The following is a 24795-nucleotide window of genomic DNA, read 5'->3' as shown; positions in this document are numbered from 1 at the left end:
TTTAAGTTTTTGCTCCCGCAGTGATAGAGCTGGTTTCAGTAGCAGACATTGGGTTTGGACCAGAGCTTTCCTACAATAAGGGCATTGACTGCTCAGGTCAACTGTCTTTGTTCAAAGCAAAGTCAGCTCAGTTTCTTCTGGCCATGCATTGCACTGGCAATAAATGACATCAAGTACAATTAAAAAAAAAAAAATAACTCCCAATTGTCTTTGTTAATTATTTTTTATTATTATTAAAGGTCGAAAAATGGGATGAATTTCAAATCTTTATTTTTTTGGCCAGTGATAAAATTTGGTAGTGACGACTTTAGGGAGATATAGTGAGGAAAACAGGTAAGTCAACCCTCAGCTTTTATCCAAATGCCTTTGGAGCGGTGTACAAGGAATTAAGGACACACTTGGATTTCTGGCTACTTGGGCCAGGATTTCCTTGCCAAGTTGTGAACGTTTGAGTAAGAAACCCAAGCAGACTATCTCCCATGCTACATCCTGTGCCAGGATGAGGGATGTCTGTGGTGCTCCTGGACCACAGCTGGGAATTGCTGCTGGAGAATAGGGGGACCCAGCATGTGATACTAAACTTTAGTGAATCTTTTAAATGCTCATGCTAATGCACCAGCTTAAATGAGTGTCACGGGCCTGGGTTTTCTTCTAATATTCCTTGGCTGCAGGGGCTGACTACTGAGATGTATATTCACATGTAAAGCAGTAAGAATACAATTAACAATGACACATGGAGAAAATCACTGTCAGTTGGTATTAGTTTGATGATTAATGTGATTTTTTTTTATTTTATTATTAACATGTTTTCTCCCCATCCATGCTGGAGCTGTGTCATCCTAGCCTCTGGGAATAGGAAAGTAAGATCTACATATTTTTCTGTTTCTGTGGTTTCTATGACTGTTAGTCTGGCACCAGCACATAATTCTCAGAGAATATCACACTGCTGCTCTCTGGGTGGGTGGAAAGGAAAGAAAGCAAGCACAGAGGGAAAGAGCTAAGCTGAGTGTACAAATATAACACCATAAGGAAAACCAGGCATCCCTTACAGCTCATCCTTCTATTTCTAAGTATGCTGATTTCCAGATGGACCAAATGACCACTACCCAGCACTATAAACCTCTCATACAGAAACTTCAGAATGAGAATTGGGCAAAATACCTTGCATTTCAAATGCAGAAACCATTATATCTGTCTGAATGTGGAATCCAAATGTTGCCGCTCTTCTCTGTCTCAAATATCAAACTCTTGTACTTGCAAAAAAAACTGAAGACAACTTACCATTTCACGGAAAGCACAAACAAAATGCAAAATAGTCAAAAAGAGAAACCACGTATTCAAACACAAAATTAAGGAAAAAGTAAATGAAAGGCACAGAAGAAGTGTTACAAAAGCACTTCTCCCAACTTTACTGTGTGTATTAAAAAAAGCAAATGAAAATAGCATCTCTCTTTAAACTACGGTTGAATTGTATTTACTACAGTAAAACTGCAGCAACTTGGTGCATTATATAATAAAAAAGCCAGTTTATTAAGTCGAATAGTAAAACTATAGTCAGTCTTTGCTCTAACACAGTAATGTGGCAAATCATGCTGACTGCAGCTTTATAGTTTCTTTAGCATCTGCAGTTAGTTACAGCAGTTTTACTATCTACATTTCAATATACTCTTCTGATTAAAACTCCTCATAGTTTTTTTTTATTAGGTTTTCGGTCTACATATGTTTGATTTACCGCGACATTGTGAAACAGAGAGTGTTGCTTTGAAAGTTCCCTTGATGTTTTGAATTGTGGGTAAAACACAGAAATAGGAATAGGACAACGTGAGAAAGTGAAAATCCTCTTGAACCTCCACTGTAGTATATCAATCTGTGGGGGTAACTTATGGTAGATACCATGGCTATGGTAGGAACTGGTTTTCCTCCCAGGCAGCTGGGTCTGGTCACTGTGAGACAAAGAAGCCAGATGAGGCTTGGCGGGGGCCAGCTGGATAATTCCTGTACCTTGGTGTTGCAACTTGCACAGTCCTGTGAGTGTTGTAAGAAGATATGGAGCAATTCTGTTGGGATTAATGGCTAGAAAATTCTACTGATTTCTCTGTCAAGACAGTTGACTTATGTTTGAGCTGAACAAGGAATTCTGGCTCAAAAACTAGAGGCATGGGTTAGCCCGGGAGATAAGGGACCAAAAATATCTAGACATTTTAGATCCCTTGGCTACAGCATTGGAGATTCCAGTGAGGATCACTCATCTCTTCCAAAGTCAGTACAGGGACCTCAGTGCTGCACTGAGAAATGTCTGTACTTCAGGTAAGGCCTTGAGAAGAGGGAGCCAGTGAACATTAGGAACCTATTACTGTGGTTATTAAATTCCAATTTCCTGCCTTTTATCAAATTTTCCCTTCTCTTGGTTGCTGGCTAGCTGTCCTCATACATAACATATTTAATGTTCCTGTTAAAGTGTCCTCCACTTGAAGAAGAAAGCCTTGGCTTCAGAGAAGTAAGTGGAAAATATCCTGTAGGTGTGGCACGGGGAAAGAAATGGGCCAGATATCAGCTTCTAAAGATATTGCTTATGAAATGGTCCTGACAGTGAAGCCTGGGGTTCATGGAGATTGCCGTGGCTGGAGGACAGAGAAGGGACTGCACAACAGCAGTGTCACAAAGTCATATTTTGGGAGCAGGGATCATCATGCAGGAATACCATTCCAACTTTCATGTGAATTTCCCTCCCATAGGACAGCACAAAAGCCCAGAAGCAGAGGCCAGTCATCTCTGCTGCCAGAGAGCCTTCATGACTGGGTGTAGCATGCCAGTTTTACAGCCTTCTGCTTGATCCACCCAAGGAATTGCACCCATTCCTTGCTGCCCAGCAGGGAACAGCAGTTATGGGGCCCTGCTCTGATTTATATTTCCATCTTTGTCACCGATGCTCCCCCAGGGTGGCTGAAAGGCGATGAGACACCTTGTGTCTGTTAGCCTTCTGCTAATGGACACCACAAAGGGCACAGGAAGCTCTTCTGAGGAGCAGTATACGGACAATACATTTCAGCAGACACAAGAACCTGAATGCCATCCACCTGGAGGAGGGGATACAGCCAAACTGAAAACTTTCAGGATGCCCTGTCTCTGGGAGGCTATCAGTCCAGAATTAGTGGAAACAACAGTCGTACAGTTTAGATACTCACTTGTTTCAAGTCAGAGAGGCATTCCAGGGACCTCTGTGCCTTTCTTTGTTACCTTTTCTCTGGGGACCTTCTGGTTTTGGCAAAAATAATGAACAAGGAGTTTTATGGGTCATGCTGCAGCTTTAGAAAAGGCAAGATGTGCTTTCTAGCAGTGATGCTGTGTGACAATTGTGAGTGAGCTAAGATTTTTTTCCCTTGTTCTGTGTCTGAAGAACTTAGATGAAGGAGAAAATCTCATTTATAGTCTTCCTTTTTTCCTCACTGCAAAGCTTCTGACCCTCAGTGAGTCCTCCCCTCCATATTGCTGCATCAGGCTTGAAAAAAAAGTGTGTGGTGCTTTTGGTCTCCATCTAAGCCATACAAAAAATGCCAGTGGAGATCCTGTCACAAGTTTTCTGCAGATAAACAGAAAACAACATTAGGACAGTGTAGGATCCTTTCCTTCACCTGTAGAACAAGCTGTGATAAAGTATTTTAAGTGATCTTTCCTATACTTTAACTAAAAAATTGATTCTTTTTAGAAATTGACTGGGTTTTGGGTTTTTTTTAAGCATCTGTTTTTTTCATTCTCATCTGAAAGATCATTAATCATGCAGCCGTATTCAGCTCAAACTTTTTCTAGTTTTGGACCCATTTTTGTGTTATTGCAGTACAGCTTTTAGTGGTGCTATATGTCAGGCTTTGAGACAAATCATGAAGAATTATTATAAGAATTAAAAATAAGGAAATTCTAAGTTAAAGTTACTGTCCCCATCCTAAGCTAGCTCAGAGTGAAGACTAACCCCACTCACTGGCATGGACACAAAAACCAGTCTAGTTGCTCTTAGACAACAAGTGAATTTTTGATTGCATTTTAGGGTTTGCTTTTCTTTTTTTTTTTTTTTTTTTTCAAGGACAAGAGTGGTTTTTTTCTGATCCTTGAGTCATTTCACAGACAGGTGGACTAACACTGGAGATCTTATCTGGATCATCTATTAAAATTTCACTAAACTAGGGTCTTACAAAATGTCTTATAGGTTGGCAATGTCCCAAGAGCTACTTTTCAGGTTAAAGTAGTGTTTTTTAAAATGGCAGTAAATTAAACATTCCAGGGGCAGAGGATCCAATTTACTAAATAGAGAGATAAAGCAGGCTAAGGTGGGACTAAAGCTCATTCTCATGCTTGAGATAATGATGATATAAGGAAACCTGGCTGCCAGGTTTAACTTGAAATTAATGTGCTACACATCCCTCTTTCTCTCCATCTTTCAGGAATGATTACAAGTGTCTCATGTAAAAGTCAAGTCCCAAAAGTTTATCTGCAACTGAATCTTTTGTTTGCAACTGCTTTAAAATGGGGGGGAGGGGGGGGAGTCCTGTGCATTGACACCAGTAAAACCATTAGATAAACAAACCTTTATTTCCTACATTTCCTTAAGGCTTCAGATCCTGCCTTATTTTTTCTTCCTCCTAATGCTCCACTCATTAACAGGTTCATTTGATTCTTTCCTTGGGAATTCACCAGAGTTTGCCCTCAATCTCAGGGCAAATAGTTTATAAGTGACCTGCCGGATGGTGTTCGTTAACTGCCTCGGTCCCAATGGGACACTGATATACCCTTAATTAGGATGTGGAGGCAAAAACTCCAAGTGCTCCAGGATGATTTGGGAAAGTTAACTGAAAAAGCCTAGCTGTTCATCTTCCAAGGTTCAAGGCAAAAGTGGAAAGGGAACAGGAAAAAATCCCACCTCAGGAGTGAAAAGGAAAAACAGAAACATTAGGATGACAGCTGTGCATCCTGCCATGGTTTTATTTTTTCTGTTGATCACGGGGGTGTTTTGTGTGTGCTGTAATATAAATGATGAGTTGAACTCTCCTAAGAATTATATTGGGGTACAGCATGAAAGCACTTTCACATCTTTTCCATTCCCCTTCTGGTACAGTAACCTGACAGAGGTGCTCAGCAGAGCAGCAATGCTCCTTGCCTTGTAGAAAGTACTTGTTTATTCAGACGGTTCTCTTGAAAGAAAAAAGCCATGAGAGGCTGTACATGGTCAGTAGGACACCAGTCTGCTGAACCAGCTGAAGTTTGGTGAGGCACAGGAGATCCAGCCCTAATATCCTTTCCCTGTGAAAGGCTGGAGAATTGGGGTGGAAGAATTTGATTTTGAAGCTATAGCTCAAGAAAACTAGTCCATTTGGCATCTCCTCTGGCAATGTGTTTACCTTTAAGCACCTTTAACAAGCCCTGCATCCCCACAGAAGCACTTTCCTGAACTGTGTTTGTTGTTCCAGCCACAGGTGATATTGTGTGTGTCTCTTGTGCTTGGTACATTTAGTTGAGATTTAACACACTACTGTATATTAAGAATCCTGTAATGTAATAATATCAAGGTTATTCCCCATAACACAGAACAGATGGTGACACTTTGAAAAATAGTGCTTTCTCATGCAGTTCTGTGGAGGATCAATTTTTGTTCTTATTCCTCCTTGTTGAGAAAATGTCTTCACCTTCCACTACTTTCTGAAGACTGTGACATGATTGATTAATGTCCTGTTTATGCATTTCCCATTTTTTCACCTCTCCCTGGAAGGAGAGGTGTGTGTGGATCTTCCCTTTCTCCCACTCTAAAGTACCAGGCTGCTGAGCCATGGTCCCTCCTGGCCCAGGCAGAGAAATTGCAGAACACCCCATTCAGATGTTCCAGCCCACAGCAATACCATGCAAGGGCACTGCTCTTCTCAGCCTGGTGAGATGGAGTTTATACAGGAGCTGAACTGACAAATATCTGTGCCTGGGACTGTGGATTGCCAAAGGTGATTGTGGGTGGAATGGGGTGGACTACAGTTTCAAAGATATCTCTTCAAGGTTTCTTAAGCTCCTCATAGTTTATGGTGGAGTGGGCCCCCAGTGCACGAGCAGCTCAGGAAGCAGGGTAGTGTTGTGAGCAGGGGGCTCTGCAGGGTGTGTTACTTGCTGGCTTTGTTTTTATTCTGCATAAAACTTTCCTTGGTTCTTTACACCTGAAGTATCTCTGGGTCTCTAGCCCACACAGATTGGCTTTAGCCCACCCTTTAACAACTGCATTCTGCCCAAGCCCCACTGAAATGGCCCTGAAGTCCTGCAGACCTGAGCCAAGCAGATCTCAACCCCATATGTCTGCTGAGCAGGGAAAATGAGTGTGCTTTAGCTTCACCTGCTCAGTTCTCACCAACACTAAGCTTTGCAGATGCAATCCTTAAATAGCAACATTGGGCAGTTGGAGATAATCTATTATTTAAGGCCTTTCATGTATTTCTTAAACACTGATTTAACTTCCTAGCTACCTGTACCCAGCATGTTTCTAAGGGCTTGTCCCAATTGCTTGTATTCTTTCCAAGCACATTGCAGACCTGACTGCAATGTGTGTTAGTTTTGAGGACAATTTGGCATATGTTAGATCTGCTTGCTCTCTATTTTCACTATCATAAGTTTCCCAAAGAGGCAAAAGTAGCCCACCCTATAACCTTTGCACCTTCAACCTCTCCAGTTATTACTAATGGTCCTCCTTCTCCTTCCTCTGCTTGAGCCTGGTCTTCCTGGATGGGAATTACCTCCCCTCCACCCCCAGCTCTTTTATTATTTCCAAGACACACTATGCATGAAACTGCAAACACCTGGCAGACATTCCAGGGAGCGATCTTAGTGCGTCTCCTGTGCTGCACAGGCATCTGAGCTGAACCTCGTTTTAGGGATCCCAGAGGTCCTCTCAATCAATAATCCATGTATTTTTATGAGAGCTAGATTATGGGGATTTGCAAAGGGGTTGATTAAGTAATGCTTCAAAGAGCAGTTACTACTAACACCTGCAGCATTAATAGGGATCTATTAATAGAAAGTGCACGATTTAGTAATAATCCCTTATTCATACAAATGCCCTTTGATTTATGCCTGTCAGAAGAGACAATACTTTCCATATATCCAGCTGGATTTAGATAGATGTGACTTCAACATCTGGCTAAGTGATGACATTTCAACTATGCAGACGTCATGCAGGGGGCCCAGAACAGTTAGCTAGAAAAGGGATAATAATCATGCTCCTTACATTGCTCACCACCTGCACATTCACACTGTGTGGAAATGGTTTCCTGTGCTGATCTATCTCAGGTGGTTATCTGCAGGTGCCCCAGTGAGACAGTCTGAGTGTTGTCAATCATTGCCCAGGCACCAGGGAAACCAGCACTGACTCTTTTGTTGGCTGGATGAGGCTGGACACAGACTCAGTGTCTGGGGCACAGCCTATTGTATCAGAGTCCTGGAAATGTAGAGCTGATGGATTTCCTCCATAAAAATAAACAAATAAAAAAATAAATAATAGACTTTTCACTTAATATAGGATGTGCCTAGACATCTCTTTTCAGAAAAAGAAAAGAGCTTCACACAACCGACTGCAAACTCTGAAAGGCAGATCTCTCAAGCTAGTACTAACATCTTGCACTTAGCCAGTACCTCTGACTAAATCTATGCTACCATTTGAAGCATGAAAGGCCATCAGGGGATGAAATTAGCCTATTGCACTTGTGTTATATTGAATTTTGTCTTGTTGCTTGTCTTCCTCATGCTAGTCAATTGAAGATTGTGTAAAGCTCTTCCTCACAATAATTTTGCTATTTGTTAAGGTGACTGTGATCTGCTGGATTCCTCTCTGTTGCACAAATGGAACAGGACTAGAAAACAGATTCATACATAGATGGCTTGTAGTTTTTCTAAAGGCAAATCGTTAGTGCTGCAAGCAAATAAATGGGATAGATACAGTCCAGATGAGTCTGTCACCCTCCATGAACAAGGTTCTCTGGTTTCCAATGGATTTTGACACCGTGACTTTCTCCTAGTTCTAGAAATAATCTCTTCCGCTCCCATTAGGACTTGCACTTTTCACTTCTCTAGGTTTGCTCTGGATTTATGCCATCAACCCTAAGAACAGACTGGATACTCGGCAGCTTCTGGACAGCTTAATTAAGAACTGGATCTCAACATAAATCCATGCAAAACTCTTTATTGTTTGCTTTTATTTTGCTTTCAAGGCAGAGATCATGATGACAGGTCACTCCTGGATAGTCTATAAATTATCTGCAGGAGAAAAAGTAATTTTTCAATGACATATAGCTGTTACTCCAAAACAAACTTAGATATACTCTGGGTAAAGTCTGTGGGGAGTGTCCAGGCATTTCAAGATCCTGTCGTTTTTCTTGTCTGTTTGAGTGGGAAGCAGTTTTGTTTTGTTTTGTGACGTTCCCCATTCCAGCACACGGTACAATTCCTGCCTCCACAAGGCCCCAAGCCAGCGCTGCCTTTCTCCAGCTTCAGGGCTCTCAAAAATGCTGAATGTCACCTGGCTGTGGCTAAGGCAGCCAGTGGTGGGTGAAGGTTCATACTGATTCATGCTAGACTCAGAAGAAGCTCTTCTGTCACTATCTATAAGCTCTGCATGTGAACCATCATCATGAGTGGTTCTGCTCACCTGACACCCTGTACATGTTCAAAGGCAGAGCTTTGCTTGGGGCATATGGACCCAGTGCCCAGATTTCAACCATGAACAGAAGGCAAGTTTTGTTAGTATAAAAATGAAGGCATAATTCAGGGGCTGAAATGAAAATAAATTAGCCTGGATTTAGCTGTCCTGCTCTCCAGGTGAAAGAGACTTTTTAAGGCAATGCTGTCAAGTTTAAATATAGGTAAAATGGGTTTACTTCTTTCTCATCATCCACTTTGGGCAACAAAGGGAGGAAGTTTATCCACTTCTTCCTCCCACATGCCTTGCAGCACAGCACATTTAGGCATCTCACATTATCAGTGAGAAGCCTGCCCTACCACATGTTCCACCAAGATTCATTGTGTTAAATAGGAGAGACAACAAAAATGTTCTGTTCATTAAAAAGATAAATATCACAGATAAATATCATTGTACACAAAATAATGGTGTGAGAAGCTCTAGGAAAAGATCTGGTCTTTCTCCTGAGCATAGAAAGCTCAAGCATATCTAGACTACTTCTGTCCTTTATTGCATCACATCCTGAGCAGGGTGTATCTCAGACTCCATAGAGGGGCCATAAGGACACAGGATGGATCAAGTTAGCATGGAATGTATGCACCCATGGATCCTGTAACCCCTACGAAATAGGCAAACAAGTAACACAGAAGAAAGATAGTCCTATTCTTCAATACACATCCTGCTTTATTTTCCAAAAAGTAGGGAAAAATTAATGAGTAAGGAAAAGCTATCCTTACCCTTTGGAATGCATAACATAAGGTAAGGGTTTATATGCTCAGCAAGCAGAATTTGCTGGTGGCTGCTGAGATGGCTTTTTTGATGAGGTTTCTTAAGTACGGGTTGTCGTTCTGTTCCTGCTGGACTGTGCTCTTAGCAAGTGACTTGTTGGTAGTTAAAGAATTTCTGTTATGGGGCAACTGAGCCACAGAAATTCAACTTTTACAAATCAGGTAAATCATAAGGGGTTTTTTGGAGTGGATTTTTTTTTTTTTTTTTTTTTTTTTTTTGGTGGTGTGTGGGGTTTTGAAATCTTTTAATGGTTTCTACTTTTTTTTTTTTTTTTAAATGATTCATGTCCAGACTCTGCATTCCCTGCAGGTCATGAGACATGCAGTGTGTTCAGCAGTGATGCCTGCTGGAGGAGTTTCTGTCTGCTGCTTGTCACTATAAGTGATGTGCTGTTAAGCAAAGAGCCACAATTAGTCTGGATGGTGTTTGTCACTGCCTTCAAGAGGAAATCTCTTATCTAGAAGCTGGGGGAGACCTTTCCAAATTCCCTGGTTTATGCAAGCCAGCTAGAGTTTATCACTCCCCATGTGTCCTGCTCTGTCTGTGGAACCTATCCATTCAGGCTCTGAGCTCTTCTTTCATGCAAATAATTTCAAAAATTCTGTTTTCTACCAAAAAACCCAAACAAACAACCAAACACCTGTACACACACAAAAAAAACCCCAACCAAAACAAGCAAACAAACAAACAAACCTGAGAGTTTTGGGTTTTGTTCTTTATTGCATTGCATCCTGGGCAGGGATGCATCCCAGACTCCATAGAAGGGCTGTGATGTGCATGGAGACCAAATAGATGAAGTTAGCGTGGAATGTATGTAATCACGAGATTAAGATCCTGTACTGTGCAAAAAACCAACAAATGTGCAAACAAGAAACACAGAAGAAAGATGCTCCTGAAAACCTGAGGGTTTTTTTGATGTGGGAAAGAGAGACCTATCTTTTGCAGTCTGCTTTTTAGCAGACTTTTCAAATTCCAAAAGACTGAAAAATTACTATTAGGAAAACCTTAAATAAATAGGATGGTAATTTCCCCAGCAATCTCCTACCCTTCCTTCAGGCAGAGCAGAAATAAAAATGCCCAGGAGTGATGACTTTTGGGTGTAGAGATTTCAACCAGTGTGTTTTTAAACACTTTCCAGTCTGGCATCACACAGGTGGGAGTGAGATCTGCAGCCCTGCAAACACCCCTTGGACATCCATAACCTGAAGGTGGTAAATGGGTGAAGAGCAAAGGCAGCAATCTTGGCCCTGAATGAGGAAAAGCTTCTCTGTCCTGCTTGAGTAATCGATTCTCCTTACCTGAGCCCAACCCTCCCCCCAAAAAATATACATAAATAGAGAGGAAACCGGATCCAGCCCTCCCCAGGGCCAGCAAACATCCTTGTAAAACAGGGCCTTTATGGGATGAAGGAAAGCAAGTTGTAGGGGCTCCATCTGTGCAATAAAATATTTAAATATGCTCTGGGACCAAATGAATAACTCTTCATTTAAGCCAGGCTTGCTGCTGTTTTCATTTTTATTAATATTGTCCAGTATTATGAAGACCAAAAGTTAGTAATCCAGCCAGCTTCTCTGGCCTTCTACCCATTGACCATCAATGCAATCAATTCTAAACTTCCTACCCAAACCAGTTTTTGCCTCAGTTTGCCTGTCCACAGCCAGGACAGAACCCTTGTCTGACTAAACAACAGTGCAAAAGGTCTCTGGATAGGTGGATACCATGCATTGGAAGGACACTGGAAAAGGACTGTAATGTTGAGTCCATAGAGGTATGGTGACTAAGGCAGACTGAAAATCTGTTTGCTAGGATTGTAACATCAATTACATTACATCCATTTAGACAAGAGTTTAAACTTTGCCGTCACTGATAGACCAGAGCACTCCCTACTGTAAAGAAGCACAGATATGCTGACTCTTTTTTTCTATCAACTGAAAATATTTCCAGACTAAATGAGAACAAAGTTTAAGTGTCTTGTGTTGTAGGATGAAGGCAAAAGGTGTGTTTCAAGTTCTAGGATTGCTCCAAGGGAAATGTGTTCATTTCAGAAAGCTTTCTGTTGGCTTAGAAGCCATCACTGCTTGCTAGGAACATGTTTTTAGGAAAATATCTTGTAATATCAATTTGTCTTGAAGACTGCTGAGTGTACCTGATTTTATTCAATTTCTCAAAGTGCACGTACAATCTTTCCACTTGCATCAGTTTTGGTTGCTTTAGGGTTTTATTCTCCTTTACTTGCTTTGTTTTAACACTTGGCTTTCCTGGGAGGCAGCATAAAAGGTCAAATAACATGGCAATTCCTCTGATTCAAAGTTTGAAACATTCTGTGCAAGTTATTGCAGGAGAACCATGCTCAGTCACATGCCTTTAGGAGAAGTGTTGTGCTCACTGCTCCTGCTCACCTCCTTTGTGTATGATTGTGACCTCTCAAAAATTTCATTTTAATCTCTGACTAAAGTTACAGGGACAGCAGATCATGGGAGGTTCCTTTTTATGATCCTTGCACTGCAAGAAGCTGCTGAAGAGCTCAAAACAAAAGAAAGGTCCAAATTGCAACATCCCGCTTTAAATTTCAAATATCCTGAAGTTTGAGAGGGATTCAGTTCCCAAGTTTTATTCATCTCAGTCTTTCTTTAGAGCTACAAACAAAATTTAGGGTCTTTTTTTTTCTGTTGCTGTAGGCTTTTACTGAAGCTTCAAGAACTCCAGGGACTGATGTTTCTCTGTACACAGGGTTTCCAATAACATAACTTGAGGAGGTCTTTCTGTTAAAGGAGCACAGGTTGCCTGATCTAAAGATACTCTGCCAGCTGCTACGGGTGTACAGTCAGCACAGAAAAGGGATTCTCAGCAATGAGTTGAGATAAACACTGCTGCCAGCATCTCCCCTTCCTCCTTCCCTTGTTCCTTTGATTAAGCCAAGCCTTCCAAGCCCTATGCTTTTTTATGTGTATTTACATATCCCTCTCTTTGCAGTCCTGTCTGGAATAGGTCAGTCTTAGATCTGTTACTCCAGACACGGGTGAGATGAATGCAGCCATTGGAAAGTTGTACCAGATTTCTGCCAGCTCACAGCACAGGTGAGCACGTGAATGGCTCAGTTGGGCCCTGGAGCATGAAACAGTTTACTGGCTTAATTCTCCCCTTTTATCTGAAGGAGCATTTTCTAAATTAAAATATTTATATTACTAAGCTCTTTAGTGTGTAAAACAGACTTGGCCAACAGAACGTAGTAATGCTGCGTGTTTGTAAATTTACTCAGCCGTGTATTGAGCCATGTCCCTTCCAAATTAAAAAAAAATGTTGGGCAGTTGCTTACTAACCCCTAATGCATTTTAATATTAAAGAACCCAACCTATTTCTTTGGCTGCTGCTGTATGAAATGAGATCACTGCTGGCTGCAGATGCACAGTAGAGCAGGACTGTTGAAGAGTGTCTGCTGATAATAAGCATATCTATTCACAGCTGATAATACCACTTAGCGCTTCTGTAGCACTTTGGTGCACACTCTCAAAGCACTTCACATTTCAGTAATACTCTACAGTCACCTCACCGTACCAGGAGGGCTGAAAGAAACCTTGTTTGAGTCACACATATAATTGGCCACGTAGTGAAGAAGCCAAGGAGAAAATTCCCTGACATTGATTGGACCACACTATTAATTTTAAGCTTTTGTTGCAGCCCTTCCAAACCATCTCCAACATTTTCAGGGTATCTTATTTTACAATGTTTTGCACAGATCTGCCTTCTAGAATAGAATAGAATCATTTTCAGAGATACAGGTCAGTGGAAAGTCATGTTCCACCTCCAGGACATTAATCAGTGTGTTTATTTAAGTCTAAATGCTTGAGATGTGCTTGCCTTATCAAAAGTGTGCTGACTACAATAACGAATACCTTCTTCTGGAAATGCAGCTCTGTTCGACCTGCCAGCACTCCCTATTCTTTGTACTAATTACAGTCTCCTCTCTGAGAGTTGGAAGTTGCCTTCAGTCTGCATCAGGGTCCAGCATTTCAGATGTTAAATCAAACCACCTGTGCCTGCAAAATGGATAGAGATCTCAGACAAACTGGTCATCTTTCATGTCCTTTCCGTTCCTTCCGCTTTGGACAGAAACACAAAGCCACTATCCTCTCTTGTGCTAGCCCTGGAAGGACAGAGGCATTTAAGCTTTGAAGGATGAACTGAAGGGAAATGCAATCGAAAACCTGTTTTCTTTTTGACTGATTTAAATAATCGTTTAGGCTCTGGCAAAATTGTACAGAATTATTTTATTTTGTTTAACCCACTCCCCGGAGCCTGTCACATATGGATAAGGACTGCTCCCTTTGTAGCTGATAGAAGGAACCCAAAACTGTGCTAATTACAGGATTTCTGTGATAATGTTGTCAGAAAGGTATGGCTAATTGGGATTTTTTTTTTGTTTGCCTTTTTTGGTTTTTTTTTTAATGGTGCATTTTCAAAAAGTAGTTTTGCAGGAATACACTGATCTTGGCAGACATGTGTCATTGGAAAGGCTTCTTAGGAATATGATGGAATTTTTATCTGGAGCTATTCACAGAGCAATGAACATCCTTATACTTCCCATATACTCAGAGGATGTTCTGACCAATCAGCCTTTTACATCCTTGCGCAAGTGCCCTACAACTGACCTGCCATACCTTGTCATCTGCTTCTCATGCAACTGTTTGAATGCTTTTACTTCCTATTCCACAGTAGGATTAAATCTCTTAGGGAGGGAAAAGCACTTGCAACCTATTTTTACTTCAGTGGGCTGTACAAGACCTTCTAGCCAGCTAGAGACCTCAAATCCCAGCTCTTTTAGGGCATACCAAGTGTGCCCATGGGGTACAGTAGTCTTGGCTTGCAGTTTCACCATGTGTGCTTCACCATCATGTCAGTGCCTTTCCACTCCAAGCTTCATGAAGTCTTCTCTTCGTGCTCCCACTATGCTGCTGCAGCAAAGAATGGGAATTCTGGCCCACAACCAATGTTTTTCTCATGAAAAGTGTTAAGAGATCATTAGGGTCCATCCAGACCAGACAAAACTCTCATTTTTAAAGCTTCATCTGAAACACCCACCCACTGTGAAGTGAATGGGGCTGAAATTATCTTGAGGAAGATAAAGGCTGAGTCAGCCCAGCTGGGACTTGGACCTGTGGTTAGAGAAAAGTTAGGCACACCACATTTGAAGGTTAAACCACTAAGACATCCCCATGAGCTAAGGTAAACATACCATCATTTACCCTTCCTATCTTTTGCTGGCCAAGCTATGCATTATGTGCATAGCAAAATATGTGTATAACTCAACTGCTGGGACAAACATGGGAGACTTGAACAAAGCTGAAGTACACTCTGGCTGGTTACATGTACAGAAGTGCCCCCGTGTTCTCATTAAAGGCACAGGAATTCTTTTCACCTCCACCACAGAGGTGAAAGGCTGAGGCTCTGCCCCAAACCTGCTCTTGGGGCAGAGCAGATCCCTTTCACCTTGGCAATGCCACAGCACAGTGCAAGCTGATTCTTTGTCTGAACCCACTGATGGGGAAGACAAATCAGGGCTGGGAAGACTGTTCTGAAGGGAATACAAGTCAGTTACACTTAAGACTGCAAAAGAGAAGCTGTTCAGGCTTAGTGCCTAACATAACAGGAGGAGAAACAGGGTCAGGAGCCATTGCCCTCCAGAAGCTCAATCCTCCTACTGAAGTCAAGAGGGAAATTATCATTGACTGCAGTGGGACAGGAACTAAGCCTTGGAGAGTGAAAAGGAGAAGTGCTGTTAGTGGGGCTGGCTTATAAAAGCCTTCACCTCCTGCTTTCTCCATGTTGTTTCTCCAAGCAGCACTCCCCGCCAGCAGCTGTGTTTGCTCTGTCGAGACTCACCCATCCAGAGTAATTCACCTTGATCTCCTCACTGAGGAACTTATGGGAAAAGGGGGTCAGGTGGTGAGAACCATGAAAAGAAACAGTATCCACAGATGGGACTGCATTCCAGTTTTTTTCCATCTGCTTTCTGGTACCTGGGTCTCTCAGCTTTCATTTGGGAGCCAGTGCTGGTGATGTTGTGCTACAGAACACTTTGCATGCTCACCTTTACCCCTGTCCCCTCAACTCCTCCATCCACTGCACCATGCTGCCTTCTGTAATTTATTGTCTGTGCATCAGATTCAAAGCACTTTAGCTGAGGAGTAGCAAACATGTGCTGGATAAATTAACTCTTGTTTAACACTAAAACCAAAATGTTCTTTATTTTTTAGGTAAATTAATAAGTTCCAGGCTTTGTTTTGTTTTTGCAAGACATTAATATCCATTAAAACTCAGTTGGCTTTCCAGGTGCATAATCTCCTCTCTGAAAATGATTTCTTCTTTGACTGTGTGTTTAAGAAAAGTCTGTAGCTCCAGCTCTGCTCACAGGATCCTTTCTCTTTAAATGTACATGAGTATGTTTGCCTTGGCTGTAGAGACCAGGCAGTACACAAAACTTATTCTATATCCTGTGCTTTGCCAGGTGAACTTCAGCAAGTTCATCCTTTACCCCAAGCTTCATTTTTCTGAATGTGAAATGGGGATAATGTGGAAAAAAACTATCCAAGCTCATGTGAAAGCTCTGGTGTTAGAGTGCACATTATCCCCAGCCCTCCACCATGTCAGTGGCTGTGATTTAACACACAGGAGAGATTGCCTGTTTTTTCAAGGTGTCCATGTTTTCTTCAGGACTGATGTAGCCTCTCCCTACAAGCCCCACGTTTTGTCTATCTTCACATGCTGGCATGAAGCAGGAGATCATAAAGAGGAAAAAAATAATTTCTAATTAAAGAGAAAGCCCATCGCAAAAGGCCACAACCCCATCTTCCCTTCCCTAAGCATGCAGACTGTATTGCACAGGAATGCCAGATCTTTGCAACAGGTAGACAAGGATGATCCCTTGGGACAAGGCAGGCACTCCACTTATGAATACAAAGATGGATAGGTTGCCCAATTCCATATCACTTTTTCTTATCCTGCAGACTTTGGAGGAGGGCTGTGGGTTAGCAGCATAGAGGTTGTCCCGTGGCAGCCCTGGTCCCCATTTCCCTGCAGGGATATGTCTGTGGTTGGGTCCTGCCTTTCGCCACCCTCTGGGTCTGAAAGCCGAGAGCTCCCCTCGCCCACTCGGTGCTAAGTTGTTGATGTGCAGCAGAGAGCTGTTAACAGAGCAAAGGCTAGCCTGGGCAGCCCCCAAGGAGCAAATGTGCTGCCCAGCCGGCAGCTGCTGGAGGTCAGGTTTCAAAATCACCTGTTCTGGCTGAAACAGGAACTTGCCTGTGAGCCACTGTCTGGTAATTACTCCAGACTCATCTGCACTTTCCTTGGCTGTATCCTAATTGAGGTTTAACAGGTTTTGTCCTGGGTGTTTGAAAAACAGTCTCCCCTCAGTTAAGAATCAAGCCAATTAACATAATACCCAGGTTGATTTATAATAACAAATGCTTTACACTCAGCTGTACAGGCACATGTAGAGTACAAATTGCTGCAGGAGCTTGACACCGCCTTGCTCCACTGGCAGTGGAGCTGCAAAGGGCAGTTCCCACCCAGGTCACTGAAAGTAGCTGTAAGATCAAACAGCATTCCTTGTGCAGTTCTCAGGTGCAGCCTCCAATACCTCCAGCCCATGGCAAACCCAAATGGAGCAAATGCAGCATTGAAAGTTGTCTCCGACAGACTGTAGGTCAGGCTTTAGCCCTTCTTTAACTATATGTATCTTTTAAAAGCCCATGATATGCATTCAGAATGAAATGGGAGAGAGATACTCTCCTCATTGCTTGCTACTAATAAGAAAAAGATTCCCTAAGTATGAAAAGCATTAGTCTCAGCATAATGTTTCTTTTATGCAAGCATCTGTGATTGCAATGGAACTATGGAGTAATGCTAACACAGAAGCAATGACCAGAACAAACTTTCAGAATAATGGTTCCAAAGACTTTTCATGGCTTGCTGTAAAGTATTTATTAATTTGGTTAAGAGATGGCCTTGTGCCATATCCTGAATCTGACTGTGTGTAAGAATTTCTCTGGATACTCCCTGGAAAGATTTACCATTGCCATTAAATGATAATGGGAAAATTCAAAAAGCAGATCAAAAGATGGGCATTTTCAGAGAAGAAAATGCTATCTGAGACTGCTGTCTTCCTTTCTTAGTTATGGTCACGTACAGCAGACTTAACTCTGGCCTTCATGTTGCAGTTGAGACTTTGTTTTTTCTGGAGTCATTTGCAATCTGAAAAGACATCCAATTTGCTAAGCAGAGGCTGTTTGTAACTGTGGGAAGCAAAGCTCATTTCTCCACTGAGGCCAATTTTTTTGTGCCTTCTCTCTAACCACTTCTTGGTTTGCTGCTATTTTTAATTGCAGTGTGGCTAAAATAAATAAAATGCTTGCCTACAACAGGAAAAGGAACAGCTTCAACTTCCAAAATGGAGGTAGGTAATGTCGTTGTAGTTTACCCCTCTGTGGGAGGCTGAGATGACAGTTCTTATGCTCCTGGCTTCCTTTGACCAGATGATCATCCCCTTTATGCCCACCTATGCCTGCTCTTTGCCAGACATCTCAAATACAAGCACACCAGAAAGAGCTGCCTTAAATGCAGCACTTCTGTGAACAAATTTACAGCATCAGACCTCTTGGACAACTTGGACCAGGCCCATCAATCTCTGAACTATCATCCTCCCTAAAGAGACTGCACAGAAACCATTAAGTACTCAGCAATACATCAGCAAGGCTAGAACAACTTCAGTGTAATAACATGAATCACTGTTTGGCCATATGCTCCAGTGTCTGATACTTTCCTAAGGAGCCTGCTGGAATATTGTGGTATTTACAGCACTGGGAGATAGGACTAGGTTTGTGCCATGACTGTTGGATGATAAATGATTAATTACAAACTCGCTGAGCTGTGCACCCCAGCAATACTCCACATTGGCTTCTATGTTGGCAGTTTTTCCAGACAACTGCCAAAGCCCCAGTGAAATCCTGTAATACGAGGTACCAACAGAGCCTGAATGTCAGTAAGACGTCAGTGCTTCTGCAAAGAAACTATTTTTCCTCTCCTAAATCTATTATTTTGTTATTTTGCTATACGTGTTATTTTACTCTAAATCAAGGCTGTAACCAACAAGGTCTGGCAAGCTGTATTGGTTATTTTTCATACTCCAGCTATCCACTGAATATTTATTTGTTATCTGGTTTGTTTCTGGTTTGTGGCAACAATAGCTAACCTCTAGCACTTGTCTTGGGAAGGTGGGAGAATCTCCCATTTACTGAGCTGATCCTAGCCTGCATCTGAAGTCAGCAAGTCAAGACCTTGGCAACTTTTTTATTAGTGTTGTTTTTATCATTACTGATAGCACTGCTGAAAAACAAGGCAGAGTTAAATGACCACTGAGGAATGTTTTCTTTTTCCTAATATAACACCAATCTACAGGGACTTGGAAAAAGATTTAGATGAGTCGTGTCCAGTAACACTGAGCACCTTCCAAATACAGTATTTTGGTGAAAGTTGTTCGTTACTTGTTTAATAAAGATCATGTGCCCTGTTATAAGCATCAGAATGGCAGTCCATTAATCTTGGAAGAAATTTTCCCTCCAATTCAGATCTTGACTTGAGGTGGAGGGAAGGGGGGCAGGGAATGGCCGTTGAGGGTTTTTTCCACTTTCAGGAGAATGGCATGTTCCTCAGGGAGACAGTAAATTGAAATTAAGGCTGTTTCAGTTGGCCTACAGGATATGCCTGCAAATGTAGACATATCGAAATGGTGAAAAAGTCTGTCTGTGCCCATTCATATAAAGTGAATGGGTTGTAATGTTCTCCAGCCCTTGGGAACGGTGGCTAGATTGAGGAAAGAAGGCAGGAAGAATGAGATGGATTTGACATAAGTATATTTAAGTGCACTGAAGGTTTTCTCTCCTCCCTGTGGTTTAATGGTATATTCCACTGGGGTCTACAAGGAAGAAAGAGAGTGAATCCCTACAGCTTTTCTTTTTAAGGATAACAAATCTTAAAACAGGTGTGAGCACAGAAAGATCCTCTTACTTGTTGTTTTTAAGTCCTTCTCAGCCAGCCGGCACTCTGTGTGTATTATTATCATTCCACAGAGTGAGCGCCGGGGAGAAGGGACCCGGAGTGGAAGAGGAGCTGGAAAAAATAAATGACTGCAAATGAATAATATGAACTAAGTATGCTGGTCATGCTCTATGAAATTTATTATACTGTGGTTACCAAGAAGACATATTAGCCAGACTAAAAAGAACAGAAAATAAAAGGTTGCAGTGTAGGGAAATACCTTCTTGCCTCTTGGCAACGTGCGAAGCAAGGGAATAAGCGTGACGGGAGCTCAGGCTGCTGAGCAACTTCCCTGGATGAGGGGGCAGGCTTAGGCTGCCTGAGCACAGAAAGGTGTGCTCTGAATTTGCTTTCTGTAAAATATCAAACGTGTGGATATGGGCAGAGGGGGCTCTGTTAAACGCTTTGTCTGTGGCCAGTGAAGAGGCAGCTTTTCCTGGTGAGCACTGATCCTGGCACTGCCACCTCCCTGTGGGACACAGCAGAGGCAGCAGCGTTACCTCAGGTGGCATTTTTAGAAACCACTAAATTAAATCCTCAGGATGCTCCCTCCAGGAAGACCCAAAATGGCATTGACCAGAACCCTCTTTGCAGAAGTCATGTTTCCTATGCACCGAGGGGATTTCAAAATATCTTCTGGGGATTTCAAAATAGATGCCTCAATGTGGTCCCACTGACATCTCCCTCTTTCCCTGCCCATCTCCTCTGGGGAAGACTTGGGCAAAGAGAGCCCGCTCCAGTTGTCCCTTTAAGGGTCCTAACAAGGCTTATGAGTCTTTCTCACCTGTTGGAGGAATGTTGTCTAAAATTGGGACAAAAACCTTAAGGGGTATTAAAAGCATAGTAGATCTCGCTGATTCTCTGAGTGTTTGAAAATGTCTCCTGGGTGATTTTACCATGGTTCTCATTATCCTGGTGAGGATTAAGCAGTCAGTAACTTTCAGGAGAGTGATCAGCTGAACTTCAGGAGTTCACAGCATGGTGACTCTTAATATACAGGAAATAAAATTAACTTCCTTATTCCCATTCCAAAATTTTACTAAAATGAAGAGAATAAATCTCTAACTCCAGAACAGGCTGCCCCAAGTGGTTGGACCTTTGAAACTTGGAAGGGAACTTTATAACCTTTGCCCATATGTTTCTGCCCCCCTTCAAAAGTCTGGCAAGTTTGCAGAGGTTTCCCCTTATAGTTGTGAATTTCACATGGAAATGTAATGGTTTCATCAGGAGTTTTGTATTTCAGCTGTAATAAAAGGAGATAGGAATCAAAGACAGTTGTTCCAAGGGAGTAGAGTCTGTAGTGTATAATTACAAATCGCTCAGCCAAGGGCAGATGCTTGAACTATTTCAATTCTTTTATTACTCTCCTGAATGCAGCCAGTGAAATGTTGCTAACGTACAAGGCTGCAATTGCCTCTCTTGTTTTCTTTCTCTTTTTTTCCTTTTGTTTGTCCTTTGGACAGGAAGGGAGAAAGCAATACTCTTGCCCTGGATAGAGCCCAGCAACACTATTCTTCAGAGAAAGGAATTTCCACTTCTAGAAAGTTAACACCATTTTAATTCCAGGTAAGATTTCATGGTTTTGACATGAGCTACCTGAGAAGTTTTTTTGGCTATGAACAAGGGGGACCACCATGATTACCTTCAGTCAGGCTTGAGTGCAAACCCTAGAAAGTATGGCACAGAAGTTAAAAACATCAGGGTTTGGATGCAACACTGTTTTATTGCACATAATCTCTGCTTAATTAGTTGGTCTCTGTGCTACCATTGACACAAATGTAAAACAGTCCTACCGTTTAAATTTCATTGTTGTTGACACAAGTGGGAAGGGTATTCTGAGTCTGTGTTTCTAATGAGGATTTGTCTTAGGCCAGCTAAAGTGGACCTGGATTTCCTTTCTCTGGTTTGTATCAGCAGTTGTCTCCATTACATGCTATAAGTCCTGCATGTAGCTTTTTCAGCCTGGCATAAGGACAATAGGTAACCCAAATATCTATATTGTCCCTGCACCCTATAATGGTATTACAATGACAATTTTATTACTCTCATAAAATTTTTGCAACTTCCCCACAGCACATTGTAATTTCACCAATGGTTGTAAAAGGTCTTAAATTATATTTGTAGAAAATTGAGATGAATGGGTTTTAGTATTAATGCATTTCTCATTGTGTAATAAGAATTTTTGTCCCTTTCCTTTTGCCAAGTGCGGAGAAAAAGCAACTCAGTTCAAGTATTTGTCAACTCCCATTAGAAACATTTAATACTAATAAAATTTATGGATTTAGTTTCCAAAGGATACTGCCAGCGAAGTTCATGATTACTAAATCAGTACTTAAATACAACCATTGTTCACCTTATAAATTTATGTATGTTGTTTGACATATATAAAGTGCAGCTTTCGAGGCTGAGTCAGCAGTGGAGGAGCTGTTTGCTTAATACGAGCTTATAAATGAAAGGAAAATTTATTACTAATAAAGCAGCAGCAATATGTAAGATGTTTCATAAATGTTTCCTAGGTATGGTGGAAATACATAAAAAAATACATCTTGAACCAAAGAGCAGGTGGAGCTTCCAAATAAAGCCACAGGTACTGACAGCAAGCAGGGCTTCATAGAGTTTGCTCTGTTGCCTCTTCCTGATGTGAGAGAAATCAGCCTATGTAAGGATAAGGCTGTGAGGTGTGGGCATCCTGGGGTGTGCAGTAACCAGTCTGAAGTTTTAGCCTGTCTGCTCAGTTATCTGCATTAAAAACTCTTGTCAAATTGAAGAGAGTGCAGCAGAGTCCTAAGCAGTGAAGTGCGAAGGTACAGTTTGAATTGGCTGCAGTCCATGCAGCTGTGATGAAACAGGAGGGGAAAAAAAAGATGGCATCAAGGGAAGGGTAAATTCTGCTCTTGACATCTTCGGCACTGAAAAAATATTGCAGAGGGAGAGAGGAAGAAAGATGAACATCTTGATTTTTATTACACATAAACGCAGCACCATTTCCGAAGCAAGAGTATGAAAACAAGTTTCTGTTCGTGCTCTATTTTTGCTTGTCATTTTAGTCCTTTCTGAAGTTTTCAAATTCAGGCAAATCCACCTGCAAGGCACTAATGAATTTATCATTTGAAAAACAGTCAAAGAAAAGTCACTCTCAAGTGGACAGACTTTGGGAGTAAAAGAATTGGCTCAGGCAAGAGAGGACATTGCTAAAAATACAGAGAGAGCAGAGCCCATTTTATTTGCAGAAGAATCTTCTGCAGACTTTATGTTTTCAATTTTGACTACATTTATTCAGCTGGCTACAGCTTTTGATTTCTGGATGTTTTGATACTCTTTTATTATTATTTTGGATAATAATTCCAGCTTCTCTGGCTAGGACACTCAGAGTTGTTTTTTTTTTTCTTTATTTTGTTCCACATATGGGGAGAAAAATAATTGATGCTGTAACTCCCTGAGGCTCACTGAGTGCCTGGGAGGAAAACGGCAACTGCATTTCATCTGAAAAAATGTTGCTTGAATGAAAAACAAAAAGCTGAAGCCACATGTTTGGAGCAAATGTGCTTTAACTAATGGATCCCAGTGTATTATTAACTCACAGTAACTCATAAATATGACAAGTGTTTTTTTCTTTTTACACCAGCGTCCAATTAGAGCCAAATGAGGCCACGTTGTTTGCGGCTGAGCGGGTGTCCCTGAAGGGTACTTATCTCCTGAAGGATTGTCTGCAGGCCTGAGCCTGGGTGGGGAGGTGAGCAGGGAAGAGGGTGGCAGGAGCAAGCTATGAACACAGGGAGACATTACAGCAAAGCTGTATGAGGTGAGCAGCCCAGCGCCGTCCATCGTCCATCGCCGCGCCTGGAGCTGGGACACACAGCCACGAAGCTGACAGCAAGGAGGGGAAAATGAGGCTCTCAGGGCTGCAGTGGGAGCAGGGAAGGGTGGGAGAGGAAGGGCTGAAGAGGGAATTATGGAAGGAAAATTTCCTGACAAATTACTTTGTATTTTCTGGTTTCGTTTCTGACACGCGGAAGGAAATGCTCTGTGTTTTCTTAAGGAAGTGCAAATTTCTCCACTTCATCCATTTTAAATCCTCGCCCTTAGGCTTTTTGTACTGAAGCATAAAGTTTGGAGGCCTTAAATGCTCATAACGTTTCCCTGTAGGATTTAGCCTCAGAAACCTACTAACAATTCTGGAGGGCTCAAAAGGAAAACCATTTTACAGCAATTTGGCAAGATCCATTTATAGGGGGGTTCATATGGAGCATCAATTTATTCTCATGGTTTCTTTACCATATTTGATGAAATATAAGATGCAATTGGAACAAGCGGCTAAAGAAAAAAGGCCATAAACTTTGAAATGGTGTTGTAAAACACACAGTGTGTTAACGTGAAATAAGTTACAGACTTAAAAGAATTTACAATGGCTTGCTCATATAATAGTAGTACAATAGACTTGCAAGTTGCAGATGTTTTCTGGTAGATCTGGTATTTTAATGCACGTTCTCCTTCAGTGAAACTGTGAGATTTGTATCTGGATAATAATGACTTAGTGACACTGGAAAACAGAGTTGAAGGAAAACTGGTAAAAGGGGGAGGGGGAGAAACCAAACAAAAATAGAAATCTCAGTGATTTTTCACTTTAATGATACTCTATTTGTGTGCGGAAAAAGTGCTAAGTTTGCAAGTCAGTTGAACAATCAAGTTTCTTCTGCTTTCCAGACCATTCAGTGGCCCTCATCCTGCAAGTGGGATGTTTCCCAGGACTCTTCACTTTTAGGATGGGACTAGAGCAGGAAAGAGAGAGAAGCTAGGAGAGGAGACAAACCTTGAGACCCTGTGCTAACATATATTCCTCTCCTGCACAGGTCCACAGCAACCAAAACCTTCATTCTTTTATTGCAGGGCACTTTCATTTCAAGGGGCATTTTCCAAGTCCACAGGACTCTTTTTTGATGAAAACATTGCAATTTTTATTTATATTTGGGGTCCTCAGTGAAAGCATGGCCTTTTAGTATATCACTCTATAGCAACAAAGGTTTAAATTTTAATCTGCTGAGCAATGGCACAACCAAAAAACAGCAGCATTTCATCATCAGCTGTCCTGTGTCAGCCTCATAGACCAGTACATGACCCTAATTCTCCCACCTCTCTGTAGAGTAGCTGGGACCTTTGCAACTTCATGCCTAGAGGAATCAACCTCAGCTCTTAGTGCTGGCTATCATTTATTCCTG

The 24795-nt window shown here is 41.7% G+C and overlaps 1 long non-coding RNA gene across 3 annotated transcripts in view; it reads left to right on the top strand.

The window, feature by feature from the left end:
* LOC310907812 overlaps positions 1 to 24795 on the top strand; it is a 111866-nt gene that overhangs the window by 53578 nt on the left and 33493 nt on the right. The window contains exon 1 of one of the 3 annotated variants that reach the window (XR_014589730.1): positions 20993 to 21145. The exons of 1 other annotated variant lie outside the window; for it this stretch is intronic. This is a non-coding gene — a long non-coding RNA (uncharacterized lncRNA). Of the gene's footprint in view, positions 1 to 20992; positions 21146 to 23253; positions 23382 to 24795 lie in introns of those variants that run through there. One more of the 3 variants, XR_014589731.1, reaches the window with a different exon arrangement.

This window comes from Zosterops lateralis (genome assembly GCF_965231275.1).
Source record: "Zosterops lateralis genome assembly, chromosome: 3".
Classification (NCBI taxonomy): Eukaryota; Metazoa; Chordata; class Aves; order Passeriformes; family Zosteropidae; genus Zosterops; species Zosterops lateralis.
The sequence above is the reverse complement of the archived record's forward strand: the minus strand, read 5'-3'. Positions and strand labels throughout refer to the sequence as shown.